This window comes from Pteropus medius, unplaced genomic scaffold, assembly GCF_902729225.1.
Source record: "Pteropus medius unplaced genomic scaffold, Ma_sr-lr_union100, whole genome shotgun sequence".
In the NCBI taxonomy this organism is placed as follows: Eukaryota; Metazoa; Chordata; class Mammalia; order Chiroptera; family Pteropodidae; genus Pteropus; species Pteropus medius.
Window position 1 is genome coordinate 20,092,481 of NW_024349802.1, and position 16,012 is coordinate 20,108,492.

A 16,012-nucleotide genomic window follows, 5' to 3' on the forward strand; every position below is an offset into this window, starting at 1 on the left:
ATGGAGGGGTGGAAAGAAGGTACTTTTATAATCCAAATCCTTTCCCACTCATCTGAGCTTTTGATCATAGCTCTGAGTCTACTCCAAGATGCCTCAGAGCATGGGTGGGCAAACTTTTTCTATAAGGGGCCAGATACCAAATATTTTTGGCTTTGTGTGCCACATGGTCTCTGTCATAACTCTCATCTCTGCTGTTGTAGCACAAATACGAAAGCAGCCATAGATAATACAGCAGGTCCTTGAATAATATCAGTTCATTCAACATCCTTTCATGATAACGATGATGAGATGCCATAGGAACTTAACCCTTGTTTATATCAATTAACCTATGGTAAAGTTGGTTTTGTTATATGTCCTCTCACTTAAAGTCACAGAACGTATCAATGACATTAAATGAGGACTTACTTTATATAAGCAAATGAGCACAGTGGTGTTTCAACAAATATTTACATAAGCAGAAGTAGGAGTGGGAGTTGACCCACACACCGTGCTTTGCCAGACTCTGCCTGAGAGGGCACTTCTAATGTTCAGAGTTTTACCTCTATCCCTCATATGGTTTGTTCTACCATATTTATGACCTTCATACATGCCAGTGCTCTTCTAGGCCTGAGGAACACAATGGCGACATTGACACAGATTCTATCCTTGTTGAATTTAATACTCTGTAACATCGATCTGAGAGCAAAAATCTAACAGAAATATGTACAATTAGGTATTTGAGATGTAGTATTTAGGATATCGAGTTTGTCAGGGTCACAGAAACGTGATGGTAATGCCCAGTAACGCTTCCTGCCACCTGTCATATAAACCAAACCTAGGAACCCTAAAATGCAAGAAGAAAACGGAATAACTGAGCAGAAAATTAAAGTCATAAAACTCTAGTGCATTTCTTCCAACTCACTAGTCATATGACTCTCAGCAACGTCCTTAACTTCTCTAAGCCACCGTTTCCTCACCTGTAAAATAGAGATAACAATAGGGCTGTATGAGAATTAAGTGAAGTCTTACGTGTGAGGTGTTTGCCAAGTACATGAGATAAATGCACATTACATCTATTTTTATTGAAAGGAAAAGCGCCATCTCTGGGCCTTCGCACAGAGGCAATTCTTCATTAATTTGTTCATTAGACTTCTTTTTTTTATTATTACAACACATAGAAACAACACACATGCCTGGGAAAACTGACAACAAAGAAAGAAAAATATAAAAATCAGACACCAGACTGAAATCTGGAGATCTACAGTCACTTGTAAGAATGGTCTGCCTTATTCTTTATACATATAAAAGAGTTTTGCACCTACTGTGCCTGACCCAGTTCATGCACCCCCACAGATCTCAGTTCTGCCTGCCCACCAGCCCTCAGCTCTTAACTCCATTCCAGGAGCAGCTGCAGCAGCAGCAGGCACCATTCTCATGGTCACAAAGCCCTGACCACATCGTGACACAGTTCAGGACTATGGGGGAGTTAACATCCTAAGGGTCGACTGTTTACAAATAGGAGACAGGAGACTAGAGAGGAGCCAGCAGATACGTTGTTCATTTTTCCTGCATTTCTCAGACTGTTCTGAGTTTTCAACCCAATCCCTAATAACACATTAACACTTAAGTATCTGTTGGCACATAAACTGTGCCTCAGGCTCTGTTTCCCAGGGAAGCAGGGCTAAGACACACACAGTATCTCATTTAATCACAACAATCTAAACAGCAACCCTGTAAGATGGATAGTTCTCTTTTATAAATGAAGAAGTGGAGTCTTACCTCTGGAGATGAAGTGGCTTGCACAAGCAAGTCAAAACTAGACTCCCCCGCCTGACTCAATGAATTTCCATGACGCTAAGCTGTTGTAGCATTATAATTACATGCTTTCGGTAAGCCTTAGGACTGAAAAAAGAAAAGTTCACTTATTCTCTTCTCTCAGCCTCATTCAGTGCCAACCAAGAGCTCAGAGTCTAGGTTTATTCGAAAAACTCAGTTTCCCAATTGTAGGGGAAAACTTCAGTTTAGTTTATCTCCTGTGCATTTCTTTTACTACTCAGACAAAGCATTTCACTTCTGACACTTCCGGTCTCCAAATGTGTGTGGGGTTTCCTCCACAATAATGACCAAGTCTCCAACAATTTAACTCAGTCTGACACTATCTACCCCAAGATAGCGCCAGCTCCTGCAGGTTAAGGGCTCGTTCACCCAAGACTGCTCATCCTTGAGATGCCAGTTGTTAAGTCCCGATGTCACCTGAGCTTCTGACCAACCAGCTATAGATCGGAGGTTTCCATGACTCCCTCGTCGTGGAACTCCGGGAAACGCTTGTTTGCCAGCTTATTAAAGGTTGTGATAAAGGATACAGTTGAATAGCCAGATGAAGAGGTACAGAGGGCAAGGTACAGGGGGTGGGGGTGGGGGGTTGCCAAGCACAGGAGCGTCTGTCCCTGTGGAGCTGGGATGCATCACCCTCCCCGTGCAGACATACGTGCTCACCAACCTGAAGGCTCTCCAAACCCTGGCCTTTCGGGTTTGTATGGAGGTTTCATGACACTGACATGATGGATTAAATCACTGGCCATTGGTGACTGAACTCAAACCCCTCTCCCTTCCCTGGGGGGTGGGACTGAAAGCTCTAACTCTTTAATTACGTGGTCGGTTCTCCTGGTAAGCAGCCTCCACCCTTAGGTTACCTTAGGGCTTTCCAAAAATCATCTCATTAATGAAAAGAAAGACACTTCTACAGCTCTTTCCAGAGGAAATTCCAAGGGTTTTAGAAGCTGTAGAAAGACCAAGTATATATGAGACCTGTACTCTGATTATATGAATGACAAAATATATATTTCTTATAAATCGCAATATTACTCTGGGGCTGCTCACTCAGAAGTCACTAAGAAGAAAGGACTTGGTCTGCAAACCTGGCCCAGGAATCCAACCTGTCCTCAACAATCTTCCAGAGATATTGCTTCCTCACCATTCAGAGATATACACCAAGCCTTTCCATCTGGGGCTGGTGGAGAGCTTGATCCTGTTTTAGGATGAGGCTGCAGTAAAGAAAGTACTGGATTTTGGCTCGAACTCTAATACTAGATGGGTGACCTCTCAAGCCTCATTGTGTTAGTGTTTGGAGAGATCTAGACTTTTGTTGTTTGTATGTTTTTTGTTTTGTTTTGTTTTTCTATAAAATGGAGATGATTACTGTGTAGACGCTGTTGGTGCCCTGCCCATGTGCTCTCAGCTCTTCCAGATGGCTCCTGGGCACTCCCGAGGATGTTGGACTCTCTTCCTGCCTATGTCTCTGGCTGGAGCAGGGCACACTGATGTGCCAGAGAGATAATAACCGAAGCAGTCTCAACCTCCAGTGAGGGACAGGAGCTAATGAATGAATACCTCAGCTTCCCTGCACCTTGCATAGGTCAATTCTGAGATGTATTCTACGTAGTTTCTCAGGGGCCCCCCAGCATACTGAGCCCCACTTTCCCACACTGCTGACCCACTCATTTACAACCTCCCTTTTTAGCTTACTTCCCTTCCTTACCTCATATGCATATTCCCTCCCTGTGCTTCCTGGGACTAATTTTCAAGTACACCCATTTGCATCAAAATCTTTGCCTCAGGCCCTGCTTGGCAAGAACCCTATCTTGCCTATCTCACAGAACAGTTTAAAAAATAAAAAAAAGGAAAGCCATGAGCTCCACTGCTAAACTCCCGGAGAGTCAGTGGTGTTTGGCTAACGGCTCAATATCTAGCACTCAACAGGATCTGGCACATAGCAAATTTTGAATGAACATTTGCTGAGTGAGTGAATGAATGAATTTGACTTCACCTCATGAAGAGTTTACATTAAGATCTTTGACAAATTTAACATGTTCACTAGACATCAGGGGTTCATTCTTTCTCTTCTGTTCACCCCTTCTCTTCTGGGTCTGTTAATGGTAGTTTTGGAGAGGCTGAACAGGACCCAGAGTAATTGGGACTTCTCCTGCTATACAGCCCACTTCACATCTCCCCCACAACCCCAACCTCTAAGAAATTGTTAAAATACTCATCACTGGTCTACCTATGGCCATGTCACCCTGAACAAGCCCGATCCCATCTGATCTTGGTGGATAAGCAGGGTCGGGCCTGGTTAGCACTTAGGTGGGAGACCACCTAGGAAGACCAGGTGCTGTAGGCATAAAAAAATAAAATAAAAAATAAGACATAGTAAGCTGACAAGGTCCTTGCAATCTGTGAGGTCAATCAAGGGTTGCCTCGCCTAAAAATAAATAAATAAATAAATAAATAAATAAATAAATAAATAAATAAACAAACACTCATCACTGTCTATCACTTTTCTGCTTTGAATTTCTCTGTTGTCTGCATTCACCTTTTAATGTAATAGCATCGATTAGCAACTATTGCAAAAAGCAGTGCTATTGGTGCCAATCAATGCCTTGTGGGGTCTCCATGATATTTTAAAAAAATCCACGATGGATTCCTAAGCTCTCCCCACCCTTCTTTCCTCCATATGTATAGCCAAGTGAGTGACTACTTACATGCCAGGGAAAAAATGAAGAATTTCTATCAAGTGTTTGGAAGAAACATCAAGTTCATTAGACTTGGCTTTCCGGCGAGGTCTGTAAGTGGTCACAGTATAGCTAGAGTAAGTTCCATGGTTGGCCAGAGAACAGGCTACCTTGCAGAATTCATACCTGCCATCCTTGTTTTAGGTGATGCTTCCAAAACAATAACAACAACAACAACAAATAAACAAGCAAACAAAAACCCTTCCCAGAAAGCCGTGGTGCTTACTGTTATTGTGTTAGAAGGTGCCACCTTTGTACTTGGCCCTCTCAGTTTACAGACGAGTCACTTGAAACACTTTGTCCACACAGCACATCATCAGTAGAACTAAGACCAGCTCCTCAACCCTCTGATTCTTCCTGATGCTTCTCCACCACATGCTGCCTTGTTGGCTCTCATCAACAGGGCAAAACTATTTATACGGTTAAGTATACATGTAGGTATGCATGCAAGTGAATTTTCATGGTTTATTTTTCAGGATTTATGTTAATTTATGCCAGGTTTCTAAGGATCTTATGTTTATAAGAGAGCAGCTGAACATGTTCTCTAAATTAGGAGCCTTCTTAATAATCTACACCTCATTCTAGTTTCCTTGTTTTATATTTTTGGGACCATAAATCTGTTAAATATAGATCTCCCACTGCTTATGTCTTTTTCTGGGACTATTTTTCCTATCAATAAGATGGGGAATTTGAACAAAAGTAATCACTACTGTGGTCTTTAAATAGAAAATTCTATGATACCAGTAGTTTTGGTGGCAGTTATTATTTAGTGTCATGGGCTTTTCTTGTTCACTCTTGTTTCCCAGTGTCTAACATATTTCACCAGACCATATTTTCTTTATCTAAGATATGCAGGACAGTCAGTAAACGTTTGTTGGGTGAATGAATAAATAGATGAGAGGATGGAAGACTGAATCTACCTTCGGAAGAAGTGGACATCTTACACTGAAACTATTTGAGATTATAAATAATATTGGCATAGTCCAGAAGAGAAACTTAATAATTTAAATATATTAAGCCTATGATCTTAGACCCATGCATTTTAAGTTACTTATTAATATACACATTAATTAATTTATTTGGAAATTCATATTTCACATATTTCAGTTAGCCTACCTTTCATTCACTTGCATCAAATTAACCCATTCGGTTTACATTTATTGAGCAGTACCTATGTGACATTTCTCCACCAAATTAGCTTATTTCTTAAATTGTTCACATTCTAAATTAGCCCCAAATATGACAATAAAAAGTTAGATTTGTTTGAAAAGAAAAATAATCAATCTGATTTCATGGACTTTCTTATATTAGTAAGCCAATATATATTGATCAAGCTACTAATCAATATATATAATTTTATTTATAATAAAAAATTTTATTTATATAGAAAACATCCAACAAACATAGATATTCTGGACCGGGGTCAAACATATGGCAGAAAGTTTTAGGTCAAGTTTAGCAAAAGCTTTTTAACACTGGGAAGAACCGAACAACTGAATAAACTCTTTTGGAGATACTCAAACTCAGACTAGATGATTGCCCATAAGGAGTACCTAGATTAATTATTCTTAAGAATATTGAAACCAGTAATGGCTTTAAGAGGCTAATAAAATAAGTTGATCCTTTCCTTAGAAAAATCTATACGCATACACACAAACACAGTTTTCCCTATACTTTCTAGAGTATGTGTATTCCCTGAATTCCATTCATTACTCTAGATCAAGCACACTTGCTCTGGAAAGATTCCAGAATTTGCTGAGAGGCTGGAATAACTGACCTTTGAGGTCCTAGAGTATGAGAGTCCATATTCCTCCATGCCAGATTTTCTCTAGGATGAACTTCTTTATTCCCTCTAACCCCACATTAATGCTTCTAAAATTGAGCATTTACCAATCAATATGTACATTTAACATCATGGTTTTTTGTTTGTTTGTCTGAAAAGCTTTTATTATTTGTTTTCTGAAGGTGCAATCTCACGATCAATAACACCTGTGAAACAAGAAAGCACAGTACAGTATTTGTTAGATGATGTGTTTGGTGTGGCTAAAAATAAAAGTAAAAACAAAATCTCTGCCTTCAAAGAGTTTGCAATCAAAAATCTAGACCAATGTTTGTGAAATAGACTAACACCCCAGCAAGTAATCATTTGGGAGGTGGGCACTTTTCAGAAGTAGATCTTGGTACAGGTCAGAGAAAAAATTCAAAGGGCTTCAGATGGATCAAGTATTTAGAATGTGAATCTATGGAAAGGCTTGAGGGTGGATCTAAAACATTTTAAAACACTCAGCTCAATGGTGTAGTTGTGTAATTGAGACTAATTGGTATTTAAATCTTCTAGCAATTTATTTTAGCTATTGGAGATAAGTGATTAAAATTATCATTGAATTTATAAAAATGATGGCATGGGGAAGGATGCCAAAAATCTGTTCTGAATTCTAGAGTGAAGCTAGAATTTGTTCTTCATGCAGGTCTATCTTTGTTTTGAGGGACCACTTTGATGAGCCATTTAGTGATAGATATTTCAGGCAAATAGATCACAGAGTATGGCATGATGTGAAGAAATGTTCTTCAGCTGCAAGAGGGGACTGACGCCTCTACCAGTCCAGACCAGTCGTTGATAAGCAGCAATCAGAACAAATGTACAAATTCCCTAAAGAGACCCAGAAATGCTTAGGGAGGGATCTGGGCTACCCGCACTCAAGAATAATAGGGTTCATTCGATGTTAGTGAAGTACTGAAGAGAAGCATGACTCTTTGAGGAGCTCTGGGCTTGGAGACAGTAAGTACATTTGTGCTCCTTTGGAGATGGGTCCTTAGGTTTTCCCCTAAGCACTCGACAACCCCAACAATATTATGAACCAGTGAACTAGAGGTTGAAGGATGGTAAGAATTGGGTGGGCAGAAAAAGGAGGAGAGATTTTGCAGAAAAATAAGATTTTCTCTAAGTATGCATTTTACATATACTAAGGAAAACATTTTGGAATGCTAGCTACATGTTTGGTAATAGATTAGATGTAATTAGATTTTAAGACATACTATATTATGCTCCTTGAATATCATTGGCTTTTGGTTCTAACACTCTCCCAGCAAGTCAACAGATGATGCAATCGCCCAAGGGAGCCTATTCTTTGAGGAAGGTTGCAAAGCCCTGGGCACCTGCCTAATTAAGAGCCATTTATCATTTCAGACTTCTCCAGCTTTTAAACATGCTGATCATTAAAAGTGGAATTCATCCTAAGAAGATAAACAGACACACACACACACACACGCAAAGTGGATGGACAAGAACATTCATCTCAGATTTATTTATAATGGTGAAAAACTGAAAACAACCTAATACCTAATTATGGGATTATTCTTTCACTAAATTATAGTGTATTTATATGAGAAAATATTACACAGTCATTAAAAATTATATTGTATCAAAATGTTATTAAGGACCATCATTAACAATATGAATGATGACAGCTCTGAATGGTGTGTGGGGGATTGCTTATATTTATTGGTACATTTTCTAGAATGATCATGTTTAATTTCTGGAGCAAGCAAAGAAAAATTTGTGACCATGGTAAATCCATTCTATTTCGCTAAATAAAAAAAGAATCTATAGAAGAATCTTTGAAGGATAATGCCATCTAAAATGTACATATATATAGAAAAGTATTTTAAAAGCATGTAGTAAGATATTGATAGGTAATAATATTTATTATATTTTATTCACTTTTTGTTGCATTTTTTTCAAATTTTCTCCACTGAACATGAGTTAACTTAAGTTATTAAAAAAAAAAAAAAAACAGAAGGCACGGTAAATTTCATCATCAGGATATGTGCATGCCAAAAAGCAGTCCTAAGGATTAGGAAACAATGTTTAACTCTCATTTAGCCCTTTGCAATGTTTCTGATATTGTCTGCATTGTTTAGAGAAACAGTGCTTTCTATGGCCCACTGAGAGGACTCTTCCCGGTTCTGTGAAATGGCCTCTATGCTGATCTCTCCACCTGGTAGTATGTGTGCACATGCATGTGTGCTTTATGTATATGTAGCATACATGCATGTATATAGCACACACAATGACAAATATCACTTTGATTCTCCTAATGAGTCTCTAGGTTTTCAGCAATTTAGCAGAACAAGCTTCTGAATCTGTTAAAGGTTACTGTCTCCAAGAGCAACACAAGATGAGAATAAGAGATGGTCTCAAGGCAAAAATAATAGTTGGCTAAATTTGGCAAGTGTGGCTTATGGGTGCAGAACTTTAAATGATCAGTTCTAATACACGTATTGCTAATGCCCACTGTGAACTGTACTGCTGCTCCAGCCCTGCTCAGGGCTCCTCAGTGCTCTCTGTCCTTCCCTCAGCTCTTGCAACTCTGTTGGCCAGAATAGACCACTCCCTCCTCCTACGCATTATGAGAGTCTAATCATTCTTTAAGATTATTCAACACAACAATGAAAGTATCGGGTAGGGCACCATGTAGAAAAAGATGGCACACTCCACTGGGAAATTTGAAAGGAATTTAATAAAGCACTTTTTACCAGGTTGTAGGGGACGTTTAGGAAAACTGATGAGACATCATGCGGTACTCCAAGACTAATAGCAACGAGAAGGCTTACAGGGAGGTCCCAGGTTTGTGGGACTTGAGATTTATTCGCTCACTTTATTAACTTTAATAAAAAGAATACAAAATTGCAAATATAAAATTAATAATGTAAGTGAATGTTTTTAAATGAGAAAATAAATTGTAATAACTTACAAGTTTAAACAAAACTGACAACTGCCACAAAAACTATAAAAGCCAGAAAAGTGGCATAGTTATATTAATGAATTGCCTGATGAAATGCTGTAATACCTTTTCCCTAAATCTTTGGCTGCATATTCTTGATAGCTTTCTCAAATGGCAATGATTTACTTCATGAATAATTATGGTAATGACATGTACATTGTTATGATGTAAGTAAAAAATTGAGGTTTTCTCAAATTTTAAGTTTTTTTTCTTATTTCAGTTTCGTGAATCATTTTATATGATGTCATGTAAATGTTTACAATTATTTTGAGTTCTAGGAAAATGTGTACCAAGTTTCTTTTACATGTGCTCTATAAGATTTGGAAGAATTTTCCACAGAAGAGCTCTTGGCTCTCTATATTTCAAACTTAACTTCTCCTCCGGGCCCCAGTTACTCCTATGTCAGATACTGTAGGACATGTCACATTCAACCTCTGATCCTGCATAGCTTCATGATGATGACAGGTGAACCAGCACAGATTAGAAGAGTATTTCTGGAAGCCATTCCCTTACAAGGAAGACTACCCAAAACTATTCATGGAAATGACTGTGAACTATATAAAAATGATATCCCACTTAATCCAAACTAAATGTATACCCAACTCAAGTTTCCCTTAGTCAGATTCCCCAAACCTCCAGGGCCACTCCACATGACTTGACACAAAGGGAAGTATGACAAAGGGAAGTTAGAATAGAAAGAGACAAAAGTCTTATTCAATATAAGTTGAAATATCTGTATTAGTTTTCTATTGTTGCATAACAAATTATTACAAACTCTGCATGTGTGCTTTATGTACATGTAGCATACATGCATGTATATAGCACACACAATGACAAATATCACTTTGATTCTCCTAATGAGTCTCTAGGTTTTCAGCAATTTAACAGAACAAGCTTAACACCTTAAAATAACACCAATTATTAGCCTACAGTTCTCTATGTCAAAAGTTCTCTGGCTTATCTGCTCAAACTACCAGAAAGCTGAAATCAAGGCATCAGGCTAAGTCCTCACCTGGAAGCTCTAGGGAGAAATCTGCTTCCAAGTTTACTCAGGTTGTTGGCAGAATTTAGTACTTTGCAGCTATAGGACTGAGGTCCCTGTTTCCTTGATGGCTATCAACTGGGGGCCTCCATCACTTCCTTAAAGTCGCCTTCATGCCTTCTCATGTGACGCCCTCCATCTTCAAATCAGCACTGCTACGTCAAACCCTGCTCCTGCTTTAAAGCTATGTGCCTTCCAGCTCTCTGCTTCTAAGGGCTCATGGGATTAGGTCAGGCCTACTCTATCTTAACGTCACCTGTGCCATATGACATAATCACAGGTTCCAAGGATTAGGACATTGAATCTAAGCATGGTTTTTAGAATTCTGACCACTACAAGATCATGTTCTAGGAAGGTATCCAAAAACACATGACCATATCAATACATCGGTGAGGTTCCTCCCAGAGTGTAGAAGGGACTTATGCAAGTGAAAGCCACTGAAGTTCAATGCTAAATCCACCTTTGAGCTTTGATACCTCTACTCATTCAGGAATAAGGAGAGGGAGTGGTTACTGGAATCCAGAGAGTATTACCTGTATGGAGCTCTGCTATAGTAGAGGGAAGCAGCCAACTTACAGTGACTTAGCATGAGGAATCCTAAGGAGTAAGTGCCCCTGTCTAATTCTCCTGGGATCTACTGTTGGTTCCTTCCGTTTGCCAAACCCACTGGAAATCAGAAAACAAAACAGCCCATGCATATTGGGCTCCCTGGGCACAGAGAAGAGTGGAAAAGTCAGAAAACAGATCTGGAGGGAAAAATAAAGACATCCATCCCATTAATGGATCTTTCTCTAGTACTTTAGTGCTTACTGACTGATGCTATGCTGTTCACACTCACTTGTCCCTGCCTTCTAGTACTGGAATTACTGTGGAGATGGATATGGGCATCCTCACCTCCAGACTAAACTGCATGACATAAGAAGGCGTAACTTTTCTTTTACTTCCACAACCCACGACACAAGGAACAATATTTAGATGAGCTATTTAAGAGCAGAGTCCATGCAAGCTAATCATTAAATTTTTGATTGTGGCACTGTTTGTGGTACACATAGTTAAGGATATGATTTATCATCCAAACTGGGATATTTTTTAGAGTAGCAAGGGATGCTATTACAACTCTATTGGGTCAAAAAAATATATATTAGCTGGGAGTGTTCCAGACAAGGTAGGATTCGAGGCTACCTAACACATAATTGGTGTTTGTTCAACATGTGGATTATTAAATGAATGAAAAGGTGATGGAAAGTTTTACTGAAATGTTCTTTATCTTCCTTGTGTCTCTTCCTGTGTTCTATCCTCCACGCCCTTGACCTGTATCATTATCTATTATCTCTATCTCTGACCTCTCTCTCTGGAGATCTATATTGAAATTTCTTAAGATCCAAAATATCTTCAAATTCAACACGTCTGCAACTGAGGGTATTACTTTTCACTCTGTTATACTGTTCCCCCTGTCTTTCCTATTTTTGTAAATAACACTGTTAACTCTGTCCCTGGCGTGGCTTTAGTAGTACTGGAGAGCCCCCTACTTCACCCCCAATAGCTCCCATTTAACGGCTTGTCAAGTTTTCTAAATTCTTTCCCCTGCGTGTTATGTTTGTCTATTGTATTCCTCCCACATCACTGTTACTACCTTCTCTATGCCTCTATCAGATTGCCATTGTGCTATGTACTACTACATCCTCTTAAAGTGGTCACTTGCTTCCAACATCTCGCTTTTTCAGTCTAATTGTGACTGTGGCACTGAAATGATCAGCTCACAATACAAATGGGATTATATCATAAAGTTTTGGGGATGGGTGGAGTGTCTATAAAATCAAGCCTCCTTGGCTTGACATTCAAGGACTCCTATCATCTGGCTAAGTCATAACTTGCCAGCTTCATCTGCCATTACTCTCCTCCAGATACCCTGTATTACCAGACTTCACCCAATGTATATTCACACTTCTGAGCATCTACAACTTGAAGAGATCCCTAACTTCTTTTTCAGTGATCTGCCTGTACTGATTTATAGCATTCGCCAATTTCCATGGTGTAAATACTTTCCCTATGGCTAATTTCAAGCTCCCACTTGGATGTCATTGAATTCAGAGTTGACAGGAGATGTGCACATTCGGCTCCCAGGAGCCAGCCCAAACACGTCACTACTCCTTTTGTCTGCTTCTAGAAATTTCACATGTCTTTCAAGGGTCAGATTGAGCAACTGCTTTTTCTAGAAGATTCCTATGATTATACCATTTAGAATTACCTAGGCCCTCTTGACATGGTTTGGACCAAAATATAGCGCATTTTCATTCTCCTTTAAATCCTAGGAATCAGGTTAGCTAACAATAAATCTCATCTAAAATGTATGATGATTCCCTTCCTGAGACATTCCATTTTGTGTTTCTCAGATCGATATTCTTCATGAGCAGCAGCTCTGCTTTAAATTCAGGACAATTTAGCTATTTACTATACTTGTGCTTGTTACTTGGAGAAGAAATCTTTTAGACACAGAATAAACAGCATTTTTTTCTTTCATTCTTTCACTCTGTGCACAAGAGTCAAGGGGCCATGAGATACCATGAGGCCAAAAGAACTTGACTTTCTGAGTCTTGGGATTCTACTGACCCTGTAACTCAGAATTACAGAAATGGGCAAAATTATCTTAAACCCAGCTCATAGAAATAAATTTTCTTCTGAAATCGTATAGCCCAGCTCACTTCCCACATATAACATTTTACATACTTCACAAAGGGTACGTTTGAAGATCAGTGGATCTGAATTAAAGTCCTGGCCCTACCACATTGTAGCTGTGTGACTTTAGACAAGTTATTTACTTTCTCTGTGCTTCAATTTCCTCATGAGTAAAATGGAAGCAGTAATTTCTAACTCACAGAACTACTGTAAGTATTAAGTAAGATAATGTTCATAGAGCGTGTAATACAGTAACTATGTCTCTAGTCAGTTCAGTAGTGGTGGTAGTAATTATAATAATGATTTTTATAATCCATATCCAATAATTAGCAGTTCCAATGTGAAAAGCATCATTCACTTTTGTTTATGTTTATTTATGCCATACATTTTCTGGCATCAAGGGGCACCCATGAAGCAGACATGTGTATTACTTTTGTTTGCATGGTTTTTAAGCATAATTGTTTAATCTCTGTGGCTGGTGTACAGGTGGTATCTGCAGTTTTTTTCATTAGTTTTTATTTTAACCTCCTTTTTTTTCATTCTGGTTGTCTTTAGCTCTGGATTAAATAACTTTGCTTTGCCCACATGATTAACGTATTTCTCCTTTTATGAACTTTTTAAAAATCAACCCTCAAAAGCTGAGCTGAGCTATGTGTCTCATCGTGATGCCTCCCTCTTTACTCTGTCAGTTATATGTATATCTCATGGTCATCTTAATCCCGCTAAGAGAAGCAGGACACACAGAGGAGCTCTCGTTAGATCAAATCTCGTTAGGTCAAATAATGGTCCAAGTGCGGGATAAAACAAAGATCTGTTATTTTAAATCGGTATGTTCTTGCCTTCACATCACTCCTGGGTAAGCTAGTTAGTTACAGGTTCTCCTGACATGGTGAGTAGACAGAGGGCATCTTTCTATAACTTTTCTGATGAGGGTTTATTTTTCTGAGTCAGGAATATCCTCAATACACCACTAACCCAGCTATTGAATTGTTGTCAAAAATAAACACCTCCAAATTACAGCTGTTTTGAAACCAAAATCATTTTTGGCAGACACCCTCCAACACCTCATCATAACATTGAGCTGGCTCAGTGTAACGACTCTATAAGCAGATCGATTCATTAGATCATTTTATTACATTTCACAACTAGCTCATCTCTGAGAGTTCAATACGATACCACGAGATTCAAAGATTGATGTTATTAAAATGCGCTATTAAGGTATTTTTAAATGATCATACTAGGTGATGAAAAATACCTTGTGGGAAAATAATCTAGGCCAGCGGTTCTCGATTTTGGCCACATCTTAGAATTACTTGTGGGAGCTTTTGAAAAAGTCTCAGTTCCCAGGCTGCATCACACACCAATTAAATAAGAATCTCTAGAAGTGGCACCAAGATATCAGTGTTTCTTAAAGCAACCCAAGTGATTCCAGTGTGTAGCCAAGATTGAGAACCACTGCTCTAAGCTAAGATTATCATGTCCATAGTCTATGGAAGTTGTTCTCAAATACTTTTATTTGTTTGAAGGAGGAGGATATTTTTACCAAATAAAATTATAAAATAATGTGATAAACTCTTACATTATTCTCTCCTATTGAGTAGCTTCTAATGACTAGACTACCACATGAGTAATGGAATATCATTTCTGGGATTATGTTACAAAAAGACTGTGACTTCCATCCTTGATTCTTTCTCTCTTGGATCACTTGCTTCTGGAGGAAGCCAGCTCCCACATTGCGAAGTGAGCCTGTAAAAGGGCCCATATGAGTGAGCTTGGAGGTGGGTTTTCTGAGACTTACCAATAGCCATGTGAGTAAGCTTTTTCTTAGAAGCAGATCTTCCTCAATGCAAGCTAAAAGGATCGCATCCCCAGCCAACACCTCAACTGCAGCCTGGTGAACTGTCCTGAGTCTGAACTACCCTGTGAAGATTCTACCCCATCTCTGACCAACAGAAAATGTGAGATCATAAATCTCTGTTGTTTTCTGCCACTAGGTTTTAGGGTAATTTGTTACAAAGCACTAGATCAGGAAAATAACAGATGAAAGCCTTGCTTCTAGGTCTTATGCGGACAGTTCCATTTCACCTCTGTTGAACCTCTGATAGTCACCAGTACATGATTTCTAAAAATCTGCCACATAGGCCAAACTGGAGGCTTCGGTTGTCCATTTGTCCAGGATTTTCACAAACCGAGGATTGTTTACTGAGGAAATACTTAGCCTTGCTCACAAGTCCTAGAACTGCTCAACATGAGGCATCCATCCTCATCAAGTGCTTCAAATGTCTTAAGACAATATCAAATCTGTCCTCTATTGTTGGCTATCAATATTTATGTATCTGTACTTAACTGGTAACAATGGCATTCTTGCTATCACCCAAGAATTCACTGCTTCCCTGACTTTAACAAAAATTCTGCACTGAGCAAAAATGTACATAGAAATTGTTTGAGGACACACAGAAATGATATTCCTATTAATGTCCTCATCCCACCTTCAGACCCAGACATCCCACCAGGGAGTTGTAGATCTAGACCACATTAATTATTTGTTGTTATTCTTATAGAGTTGACTTTATTAGTATGACCTGTGACATTATACGATAATGACAGGCATTTTATAAAACATTTACTCTTGCATTTTAGCAGAAATGTTATGGAAAATGCTGTTTCTTGGAAAAGTAGCCTCTCTGCAGACCCAGAAATGGAATATTCTCTGGTTTTAGTGACTAGAAAAGCATTCTGGTGTTTTGTTTTGTTTTTATGGCTACAATATCTTAAATGCTCACTTATCCCTCTTTTCTTTGGCTATTGGAAAACTCAGAGCCAAATTTATAGTGTAGGTCAGCAAATATATCTTATCTTATTATTCTGGGCCTCATTTTCTTCTTTATATTTTTACCTTTTTCTAGTTTCTTCATATTTTTGCCCTTTCTCTGTATTATTCATGCCTGAAATGAAAGATCATA

At 38.7% G+C, this 16,012-nt stretch overlaps 1 pseudogene; it reads left to right on the plus strand.

Moving 5' to 3' along the window:
• The first annotated feature begins 4,037 nt into the window (after window positions 1-4,037).
• On the plus strand, window positions 4,038-4,156 carry LOC120581749 (uncharacterized; annotated as a pseudogene).
• The last annotated feature ends 11,856 nt before the right edge of the window (window positions 4,157-16,012 follow it).